This window comes from Heterodontus francisci, chromosome 45, assembly GCF_036365525.1.
Source record: "Heterodontus francisci isolate sHetFra1 chromosome 45, sHetFra1.hap1, whole genome shotgun sequence".
NCBI lineage: Eukaryota > Metazoa > Chordata > Chondrichthyes > Heterodontiformes > Heterodontidae > Heterodontus > Heterodontus francisci.
Genome location: NC_090415.1, coordinates 7,919,859 through 7,931,639, shown reverse-complemented (window position 1 = coordinate 7,931,639; position 11,781 = coordinate 7,919,859).

The window sequence follows — 11,781 nt, the reverse complement described above, 5'->3', positions numbered from 1 at the left end:
GGAAACTGATAGGGTGGACAGAGAGTAACAATTCCCACTGGCTGCAGAGTCTAGAACATGGGGGCATAGTCTAAAAATATAAACCTAGTCTAAAAACCTTTCAGGAGTGAAATGAAGAAACACTTCAACACACCAGGTGTGGTATCAGTTTGAAACTCTCTTCCACAATCAGCAATTGATGCTGAGACACTTGTTAATTTTTAAATCTGAGTTTGATAGATTCTTGTTAACCAAAGGTATTAAGGGACAAAGATAGGTACATGGAGTTAGATCACACATCAGCCATGAGCTCATTGAATGACAGAACAAGGTTGAGGGGCCAAATGGCCTCCTCCTCTTCCTCTGTCTTACGACAAGTATCCTGCTATCACTCTCTGTGTCTTGGTCTCTGTCTCCCTCTTTGTCTCTCTTTCTGTCTGTCTGTCTGTCTCTCTCTCTCTCCTCTCATCTGTGGAAATCCACACACATCAGTCAGCCATTTTAGGTTCATTTTCAGTGGCCATTTTATGTTACCACAACACTGGGACATTTATCGCTGTCTATCCCAAACCATCTCTCTTTGTAATCTATTTGTGTTCTCTTCACAGCTTATTGTCCCACCTAACCTAGTATCTCTCTCCTTTGCTCCGTCTCACTCACACACTCTCCCCCATCTCTCTCCCCCCCATTTCTCTCTCCCCCCACCCCCTGCAATCTCTCTTTAAGTGTCCTGTTATCACATCCTTTATTATAGATTCGAGCATTTTCCCAATGACTGATGTTAGACGAACAGGTCTTTAGTTCCCCATTTTCTCTCTCCTTCTTTTTGTAAATAGTGGGGTTACATTTGCTACCTTCTAATCTGCCTCTCTCACACTGCCTCTGTACCTCGCTATCTGTCTTACCCCCCTCTCTCTCTCGCTATCTCTCCCTCTCTGTCTTTTTCTCTCTCTCGCTCTATCGCTCCCTCTCTCTCTCTACCTCTGTCCATGTCTCAATTTGTGCCTCCCTCACACCATCTCTCCCTCTCTCTCTGTCTCTCTCTAGCTCTCTGTCTGCCTCTCTATGTCCGCCTCTCTGTGTCTCCTTCTCTCTCTGTGCCTCTCTCACTCTCTATCTGTCTCTCCCCCAGCTCTCTCTCTCTATCTCTCCCTCTCTCTCTTTCTCAACCTCTGTCCATGTCTCAATTTGTGCCTCCCTCACACCATCGCTCCCTCTCTCTCTGTCTCTCTCTATCTCTCTCTCTGCCTCTCTCTCTCTGCCTCTCTCTCTCTCTGCCTCTCTCTCTCTGCCTCTCTCTCTCTTTCACTGCCTCTGTCCACGTCTCAGTTTGTGTCTCCCCCACACCATCTCTCCCTCCCTCTCTCCCTCCCCCTCTCTCTCTCTCTCTCCATCTGTCTTTCCCTCTCTGCCTCTCCCTCTCTCTCCTTCTATCCCTGTATCTCTCTCTCTCTATCCCTCCATCTGTCTTTCCCTCCCTGTCACTCCCTCTCTCTCCTTCCATCTCTGTCTCTCTCTCTGTTCCTCCATCTGCCTTCCCTCTCTGTCTCTCCCTCTCTCTCCTATCTCTGTCTCTCTCTCTGTCTCTATTTTAAATATTCAGCAAGCTATTCCACTGTGGTAGCCATCACACCCTCATGATATTGTTTGTGGAAATTTCATGCTGGCTTATTGGTTAATTTTTAAACCTGTGATTGATAGATTCTTGTTAACCAAAGGTATTAAGAGATAAGGGGCAAAGGCAGGATATATGGTGTAAGTTACATCACAGATCAGCCAAGATCTCATTGAATGCAGGAACAGAGTTGTGGGGCTAAATTGCATCTTCCTCTTCCAATATCCCCTGTTAAATATCCTTCTTTCTCTGTCAGTCACCCTGTTAGTCTACGTCTCTCTGTTTCTCTTTTTCTCTCTCTCTCTCTCTCTCTCTGTGTTTCGGACAGTGTCGAGTGAGATTCACTCTGTATCCACCCCATGATGTTCCTGCCCTCGGAGTGTGTGATGTGACAGCGCAGAGAGAAATTTACTCTCTGTCAAACCCAACATTGTGCTTGGCTTGGAAATGTTTAATGGGACAGTGTAGCTGGAGCTTTACTCTGTATCCCTGGAATTTAGAAGGTTATGGGGTGATTTGATGAAGGTTTACAAAATAATAAGATCTAAACGTAGTCTCAAAACCTTTCAGGAGTGAAATGAAGAAACACTTCAACACACCAGGTGTGGTATCAGTTTGGAACTCTCTTCCACAATCAGCAATTGATGCTGAGAAACTTGTTAATTTTTAAATCTGAGATTGATAGATTTTTGTTAACCAAAGGTATTAAGAGATAAAGGGCAAAGGTGGGATATATGGTGTTAGTTAGATCACAGATCAGCCCTGATCTCACTGAATGAAGGAACAGGGTCGAGGGGTTAAATTGCCTCCTCATCTTCCTATGTCTGATGTTAAATATCCTTCTTTCTCTCTCAGTCACCCGGTCAGTCTGTTTCTCTCTTTCTGTCTCTCTCTGTGTCTGTTTCGGACAGTGTAGAGTGAGATTCACTCTGTATCCACCCCATGATGTTTCTGTCCTGGGACTGTTGGATGGGACAGTGTAGAAGGAGCATTACTCTGTATCTGATCCATGCTGTACCTGTCTGGGGAATGTTGATGGGAGAGTGGAAACAGAGAGGTCTGGGACCAGTGTCCTCATGGGGAGGACTTAATGGTGTCTCCTAATTGACCAGTTAGCAATATTGGTGCTCCAGGGATGAAAGGGACATTGGCTGAGTGGATACGACATTGGCTGAGAGAGTGGACAATGTTTGTTTCAGACTGGAGGGAGGTATACAGTGGAGGTTTATATTAGGACCACTGATCTTTTTGATATATACTAATGACTTGGACTTGTGTTTACAGGGCATAACTTCAATGTTTACCAATGTTTGTGTCATCTGCAATGTAATAAACAGGGAAGGGACTAGTAGCAGACTTCAGGAGGATAGAGGCAGTCTGGTGAAATGGAACACACAAGAACAAATGAATTAGGAGCAGGAGTAGGCCATTCGGCCCCTTGAGCCTGCTCTGTCATTCAATGGCTGATCTGATTGTGAACTCAACTCCACTTTCCTGTCTGCGTCCCATAACCCTTGACTCCCTAATTGATCAAAAATCTATCGAACTCAGCCTTGAATATATTCAATGATCCAGCCTCCACTGCTCTCTGGGGAAGAGAATTCCACAGACTGACCCCCGTCTGAGAGAAACACATTTCTCCTCATCTCAGTTTTAAATGGGACGTCCCTAATTTTTAAACTGTGTCCCCTAATTCTGGTCTCCCCAACAAGGGGAAACATCCTCTCAGTATCCACCCTGTGCAGTCCCCTCGGGACCTGAGATGTTTCACTCAGATCACCTCTCATTCTTCTAAACTCCAGTGGGTATAGACCCAACCTGCTCAACCTTTCCTCATAAGATAACCCCTTCATCCCAGGAATCAGCCCAGTGAACCTTCTCTGAACTACTTCGAATGCAATTATATAATTTCTTCAGTAAGGAGACCAAAAGTGTCCACAATCCTGCAGACGTCGTCTAACTTATGCCCTGTACAGCTGTAACAACACTTCCCTACTTTGATATTCTATTCACCTTGCAATAAACAACAACATTCCATTTGCCTTCCTAATCACTCGCTGTAGCTACACGGTAACATTTTGTGATTCATGTACCAGGACACCCAGATCCCTCTGTACCGTACAGTTCTGCAGTCTCTCTCCATTTCAATAATATACTGATTTTTATTCTTCCTGCTAAAGTGGACAAGCTCACATTTTCCCACATTGTACTCCATCTGCTAATTTTTTGCTCACTCACTTAACCTATGGAAATCTCTTTGTAAACTTTATGTCCTCTTGACAGCTGGTGAAATGGTCAGTCACATGGCAGGTTAACTTCAATGCTGAGAAATGTCAAATGATGCATTTTGGAAGGAAGACTGAGGAGAAGCGATATAAACTAAATGGTACAATGTTAAAATGGGTGCAGGGACAGAGAGATCTGGGATTTCATTTGTGTCACTTTTTACATCTAAAAGATTCAATTTGGGGCTTGCAATCTCTAAGTTGAATTTAGCTTCATCCTGAAAAGTGTTAACAAACATGTTGGGAAATGTGTCAAAAGCTGTTTCCATTCAGACATTCCTGCATTGTGGAAGTGTGAGCTGTCTTTGCAGAGACAGGAAATTGAGTTGTTTGAATGGACCTGCAGGTTTTAGTTGATGCAATAAGGTGAGAATTTGAATTGTGTCCCTTCCAGATACACAGAATTGAAGGTATTTACAAAACACCACATGAAGTAGTTTACCAATGTCTGACAAACTTCAAAGACTTCAAACACATGGAAGAAGAGGCGAAGGGAACAATATACAAAACCTCAGTCAGTCAGACATCAGCAGTAGGAAAATTAATCTCTTTTTATGGGTTTTAATTTGAAGGCCTGAGCTGATGATTGAAAAAGCAGGAGTTCAAATCCCACACAGGGCTGTTGTGAATTTGAATTCTATTTTTTCTTTAAAAAACCATAAATCTGGAGTTAAAAAGCCTCTAGGTTGGAATGATTCACTCCTGTCTACTAGTGCAAAGCCCGTGTGTGTCTCAGTTTTGCTGTATTTATTAATGATTTAAGATGATGAGGTGGAATGCAACATACCCAAGTTTATCAATGATACACAAATAGGCAGCATTGTAAGCAGTGTAGCTGGAAGCATCAAATTACAAAGAGATATTAATATCTTAAATAAATGGGCAAAACTGTGGTAGTTAGATTTCCATGTCAGCAAAAAAAGACTAGAGTACTTTATAAATGGTGAAAAGATAGAAACACTGGAGGTTGAAAGAGACTTTGGGGGGTCCATGTCCATTTGAGTGCAGTGTAGATTTACCAGAATGATAACTGGACTCCAAGGGTTAAATTACGAGGTGATATTACACAAACTAGGGATTTATTGCCTGGAATTTAGGAGGATCAAGGTGATTTGATCAAAGATGTTGAGATATTAAGGGGAACTGATGGGGTAGTTTGGGAGAAACTATTTCAGCAACTTGGGAACATAGGAACAGGAGTAGGCCATTCAGCCCATCGAGCCTGCTCTGCCATTCAATACGATCATGGCTGATCATCCACTTCAATGCCTTTTTCCCAGACTGAGCTTCCACAGCCCACTGGGGTAGAGAATTCCAAAGATTCACAACACTCTGAGTAAAGAAATTTCTCCCCATCTCTGACCGAAGTGGCTTCCCCCTGATTTTGAAATTGTGTCCCCTGGTTCTAGACTCCCGAACCAAAGGAGACATCTTACCTGCATCTAACCTGTCTATCCCTTTAAGTATTTAGTATGTTTCAATAAGATCACCTCTCATTCTTCTAAAGTCCAATGAGTATAGGCCCAACCTGTTCAACCATTCCTCATAAGACAACCCCTTCATCCCAGGAATCAGCCGAGTGAACCTTCTCTGAACTGGTTCCAATGCATCCAGGCCTGACCATTTATCCACTTTCAAAGTTGCCAAACACCTTAATATTTCCCTCTCACTCTGTTTATCCCATCCAATATTTCACACTCCTCCACTTTAACTACAATATCTGCATCGTTCCCCCTCTTTTATAAAGAGGGAGACAAAGTATTCATTAAGAACCATACCCACATCTCCCACCTCCATACACACATTCCCTTTTTGGTCCCTAATACTCTATCCTTATTTATCCTCTTGCTCTTCATGTATTTATAAAACATCTTTGTGATTTCTTTGGTTTAATGGTAATATTATTTTCCGGCTATTTCTTTGCTCTCCTAATTTGATTTTTAATTTCACCCTTGTACTTTCTACACTCATCTCGGCCTCTGTGGTATTGAGCTCTCGGTATCCGACATAAGCTTCCCTCTTGTGCCTTATCGTACCCGGTTTGATCCTTGACATCCAAGGGGCTCTAGATTTCGGAGTACCACCCTGTTTGTCTTTGTGTGAACATATTTGACATATACCCACAATACAGGACTGGGCAGATAATGGGGATTGTTACTGAGGTTGTGTTTGGGGATTTTTACTGACATCAGTGTGGATTTTAAAGTGTGTCTCCCCTTCCCTCACATCTAAAGTCTCTCAGTGTTGTTGTTGTGTGTTGACAGCTTTTCCAGTGTCCAGTCCCTTTCAACTTTTAATAAAATCTGTGGAACACAAATAAATGTAAAGTTTCTCCGACAAGCTGTTTTAGATTAGATATACAGCACTGAAACAGGCCCTTCGGCCCACCGAGTCTGTGCCGACCATCAACCACCCATTTATACTCATCCTACACTCATCCCATATTCCTACCAAACATCCCCACCTGCCCCCTGTATTTCCCGACCACCTACCTATACTAGTGACAATTTATAATGGCCAATTTACCTACCAACCTGCAAGTCTTTTGGCTTGTGGGACGAAACCGGAGCACCCGGAGAAAACCCACGCAGACACAGGGAGAACTTGCAAACTCCACACAGGCAGTACCCGGAATTGAACCCAGGTCCCTGGAGCTGTGAGGCTGCGGTGCTAACCACTGCGCCACTGTGCCGCCCTCTTTCACTGTCTTTCTCTGTCACTGCCCTATCTCTCTCTCTCTGTCTCTCTACAGGACTGGGCAGACACTGGGGATTGTTACTGAGGTTCTGTTGGTCATTTTTACTGACATCAGTGTGGATTGTAAAATCTGTCTGTGTGTGTCTGTGTGTGTCTGTGTGTGTGTGTGTCTCTGTCTGTGTGTCTGTGTGTGTGTGTGTGTCTGTCCCTTTATGTATGTGTCTGTGTGTGTCTGGATGTGTGTGTGAGAGAGAGAGAGAGAATATCAGGGTCACCTCGCTCCATCTCTATCTCTCCTTGTCTCTCTGTTTCTCCTCTCCCTCTCTCTCCCTCTGTCAATCCGCCTCTCTCATAGAAACATAGAAAATAGGAGCAGGAGCAGGCCATTCGGCCCTTTGGGCCTGCTCCGTCATTCAATAAAGATCATGACCGATGGTCTAATTCAGTACCCTGTTCCCACTTTCTCCCCATACCCCTTGATCCCTTTGACATTTAGAAATATATCTCTCTCCTCCATGAATATATTTAATGACTTGGCCTCCACTGCCTTCTGCGGTAGAGAATTCCACAGGTTCACCACCCTCTACCCCATCCATCTCTCCACCCTCTATCTCCCTCTCCCCCCTCTATCTCCCTCTCCCCCTCTATCTCCGTCTCCCCCTCTATCTCCGTCTCCCCCTCTATCTCCGTCTCCCCCTCTATCTCCCTCTGCCCCTCTATCTCCCTCTCCCCCGCTCACACATCCCCTCGATCTCACTCTTCCCCTCGATCTCACTCTTCCCCTCTCTCACTCTTCCCCTCTCTCACTCTTCCCCTCTCTCACTCTCCCCCTCTATCTCACACACCCCCTCTATCTCACACACCCCCTCTATCTCCCTCTTCCCCTCTATCTCACACACCCTCTCTATCTCACACACCCTCTCTATCTCACACACCCTCTCTATCTCACACACCCCCTCTATCTCACACACCCCCTCTATCTCACACACCCCCTCTATCTCACACACCCCCTCTATCTCACTCTCCCCCTCTATCTCACTCTCCCCCTCTATCTCACTCTCCCCCCTCTATCTCATTCTCCCCCCTCTATCTCACTCTCTCCCCTCTATCTCACTCTCCCCCCTCTATCTGTCTCACCCCTCTATCTCCCTCTCCCCCTCACACTCCCTCTCTCTCCCTCTCTCTCTCTCTCCCTCTCTCTCTCTCTCCCCCCCTCTCTCTCTCCCCCCCTCTCTCTCTCTCCCCCTCTCTCTCTCTCCCCCCCTCTCTCTCTCTCCACGTCTATCTCTCTATACCCCCTCTATCTCTCTTTACCCCCTCTATCTCTCTTTACCCCCTCTATCTCTCTCTCCCCCCTCTATCTCTCTCTCCCCATCTCTCGCTCTCGTTGTCTTTCGCTATCATTGTCTCTGTCTCTCTCTCTCTCACTGCCGCTCCCTCTCTCTCTGTTTCTCTCTCTGTGTCTCTATCTCTCTCTTTCTCTCTTTCAGTCTGTCTGTCTCTCTCTCTGTTACTCTCTCTCTCTCTGTGCCTCTGTCCATGACTCTACTGTGTCTCTCTCACACCATCTCTGCCTTTCCCTCACTCTGTATCTCTGTCTCTCTCACTGTCCCTCCATCTGTCTTTCCCTCTCTGTCACTCCCTCTCTCCTTCTCTCTGTCTCTCCCTCTCTCTCCTTCTCTCTCTCTGTCCCTCCATCTGTCATTCCCTCCCTGTCACCGTCTCTCTCTAATTCTATCTCTCTCTCTCTCCCTCTCTCCCTCTCTTTCTCTGCCTCTGTCCATAACTCTGTCTGTGTCTCTATGACACCATCTCTCCCTTCCTCCCTCACTCCCAGGATAGCAATGGTTTCAAACATTTTTCCTTCTTTCTTTAACCCTCCCTCTCTGTCCCACTCTCTCCTTCTTTCTCTGTCTCCCTCTGTCCCTCCATCTGTCTTTCCCTCTCTGTCACTCCCTCTCTCTCCTTCTATCTCTGAATCTCCATCTGTCTTTCCCTCTCTCTCCTATCTCTCTCTGTCTCTCCATCTGTCTTTCCCTCCCTGTCACTCGCTCTCTCTCCGTCCATCTCTGTCTCTCCATCTCTCTTTCGATCTATGTCGCTCCCACTCTTTCCTTCTCTCTCTTTCTCTCTCTCTCTCTCCATCTCTCCATCAGTCTCCCCCGGATCACTCCCTCTCTCTCCTTCTATCTCTGCCACTCTCTCTCTATCCCTCCATCTGTCCTTCCCTCCCTGTCACTCCCTCTCTCTCCTTCTATCTCTCTCTCTCGTTCTATCCCTCCATCTATCCTTCCCTCCCTGTCACTCCATCTCTCTCCTTCTCTCTTTGTCTCGATCTCTGTCTCTCCATCTGTCTTTCCCTCCTTGTCGCTCCCTCTCTCTCCTTCTCTCTCTGTCTCTCTCTCTCTGTCTCTTCATCTGCCTTCCCCACCCCCTGACACTCCCTCTCTCTCCTTCTATCTCTGTCTCTGCCTCTCCCTCTGTCTCGCTCTCTCTGTCTCTCCAACAGCCTTTCCCTTTCTGTCTCTCCCTCTCTCTCCTTCTCTCCCTGTCTCTGCCTCCCTCTCTGTCTCTCCCTCTCTGTCCTTCTATCTCTGTCTCTGTCGCTCTATCCCTCCATCTATCCGACCCTCCCTGTCACTCCATCTCTCTCCTTCTCTCTCTGTCCCTCACTCTGTCCCTCCATCTGTCCTTCCCTCTCTCTCCTTCTATCTCTGTCTCTCTCTCTCTGTCTCTCTGTCTGTCCCTCCATCTGTCCTGCCCTCCCTGTCCTTCTATCTCTGTCTCTCTCTCTCTGTCTCTCTCTCTGTTCCTCCATTTGTCTTTCCCTCTCTGTCTCTGTCCTTCTATCTGCTTCACTCTGTCTCTCTCTCTGTCCCTCCATCAGTCTTTCCCTGTCTGTTTCTCCATTTCTCTCCTTCTATCTCTGTCTCTCTGTCTGTCCCTCCATCTGTCCTGCCCTCCCTGTCCGTCTATCTCTGTCTCTCTCTCTCTGTCTCTCTCTCTGTTCCTCCATTTGTCTTTCCCTCTCTGTCTCTGTCCTTCTATCTCTGTCTCTGCTTCACTCTGTCTCTCTCTCTGTCCCTCCATCAGTCTTTCCCTCTCTGTTTCTCCATTTCTCTCCTTCTATCTCTGTCTGTCTCTCTGTCCCTCCATCTGTCCTGCCCTCCCTGTCCTTCTATCTCTGTCTCTCTCTCTCTGTCTCTCTCTCTGTCCCTCCATTTGTCTTTCCCTCTCTGTCTCTGTTCTTCTATCTCTGTCTCTGCTTCTCTCTGTCTCTCTCTCTGTCCCTCCATCAGTCTTTCCCTCTCTGTTTCTCCATTTCTCTCCTTCTATCTCTGTCTCTCTCTCTGTCCCTCCATCTGTCTTTGCCTCTCTGTCACTCCCTTTCTCCTTCTCTCTGTCTCTCCCTCTCTCTCTGTCTCTCTCTCTGTCCCTCCATCTGTCTTTCCCTCTATCTCTCCCTCTCTCTCCTTCTATCTCTGTCTCTCTCTCTATCCCTCCATCTGTCCTTCCCTCCCTGTCACTCCATCTCTCTCCTTCTCTCTCTGTCTCTCACTTTGTCTCTCCATCTGTCTTTCCCTCTCTGTCTCTCCATTCTCTCTCCTTCTATCTCTCTCTTTCTCTCTGTCTCTCCATCTGTCTTTCCCTCCCGATCACTCCCTTTCTCTCCTTCCATCTCTGTCTCTCTCTCTCGATCCCTCCGTCGGTCCTTCCCTCCCTGTCTCTCCCTCTCTCTCCTTCTATCTCTCTCTCTCTCTCTGTCTCCCCATCTGTTTTTCCCTCCCTGACACACTCTATCTCTCCTTCTATCTCTGTCTCTCTCTATGTCCCTCCTTCTGTCTTTCCTTCTCTGTCTCTCCCTCTCTCTCCTTCCATCTCTGCCTCTCTCTCTCTCTGTCTCTCCATCTGCCTTTCCCTCTCTGTCTCTCCCTCTCTCTCCTTCTACCTCCGTCTCTCTCTCTCTGTCTTTCCATCTGTCTTTACCTCCCTGTCACTCCCTCTCTCTCCTTCCATCTCTGTCTCTCTCTCTGTTCCTCCATCTGTCTTTCCCTCCCTGTCACTCCCTCTCTCTCCGTCCACCTCTGCCTCTCTCTCTCTGTCTCTCCATCTGTCATTCCCTCTGTCACTCCCTCTCTGTTCTTCTCTCTCTGTTTCTCTCTCTATCCCTCCATCTGTCCTTCCCTCCGTCACTCCATCTCTCTCATTCTCTCTCTGTCTCTCACTCTGTCCCTCGATCTGTCTTTCCCTTCCTGTCTCTCCCTCTCTCTCCTTCTTTCTCTGTCTCTCTCTCTCTGTCTTTCCATCTGTCTTTCCCTCTTTGTCACTCCCTCTCTCGCCGTCCATCTCTGCTTCTCTCTCTCTCTGTCTCTCCAACTGCCTTTGCCTCTGTTTCTCTCTCTGTCTCTCCCTCTCTCTTTGTCTCTCTGTCACTCCCTCTCTCTCCTTCTATTGCTGTCTATCTCGCTATCCCTCTATCCCTCCATCTGTCCTTCCCTCCCTGTCTCACCATCTCTCTCCTTCTATCTCTGTCTCTCTCTCTTTCCCTCCATCTGTCTTTCCCTCTCTGTCGCTCCCTCTCTCTCCTTCTATTGCTGTCTATCTCTCTATCCCTCTATCCCTCCATCTGTCCTTCCCTCCCTGTCTCTCCATCTCTCTCCTTCTATCTCTGTCTCTCTCTCTTTCCCTCCATCTGTCTTTCCCTCTCTGTCACTCCCTCTCTCTCCTTCTCTCTCTGTCTCTCTGTCTCTCCATCTGTCTTTCCCTCCCTGACACTCCCTCTCTGTCCTTCTATCTCTGTCTCTCTCTCTATCCCTCTATCCCTCCATCTGTCCTTCCCTCCCTGTCTCTCCTTCTATCTCTGTCTCTCTCTCTTTCCCTCCATCTATCTTTCCCTCTCTGTCGCTCCCTCTCTCTCCTTCTATCTCTGTCTCTCTGTCTCTGTCCCTCCATCTGTCTTTCCCTCCTTATCACTCCCTCTCTCTCCTTCCATCTCTGCTTCTCTCTCTCTCTGTCTCTCCGACTGCCTTTGCCTCTGTTTCTCTCCCACTCCCTCCTTCTCTCTCTGTCTCTCCCTCTCTCTATGTCTCTCTGTCACTCCCTCTCTCTCCTTCTATTGCTGTCTCTCTCTCTATCCCTCTATCCCTCCATCTGTCCTTCCCTCCCTGTCTCTCCTTCTCTCTCTCTCTTTCTCTCTGTCTCTCC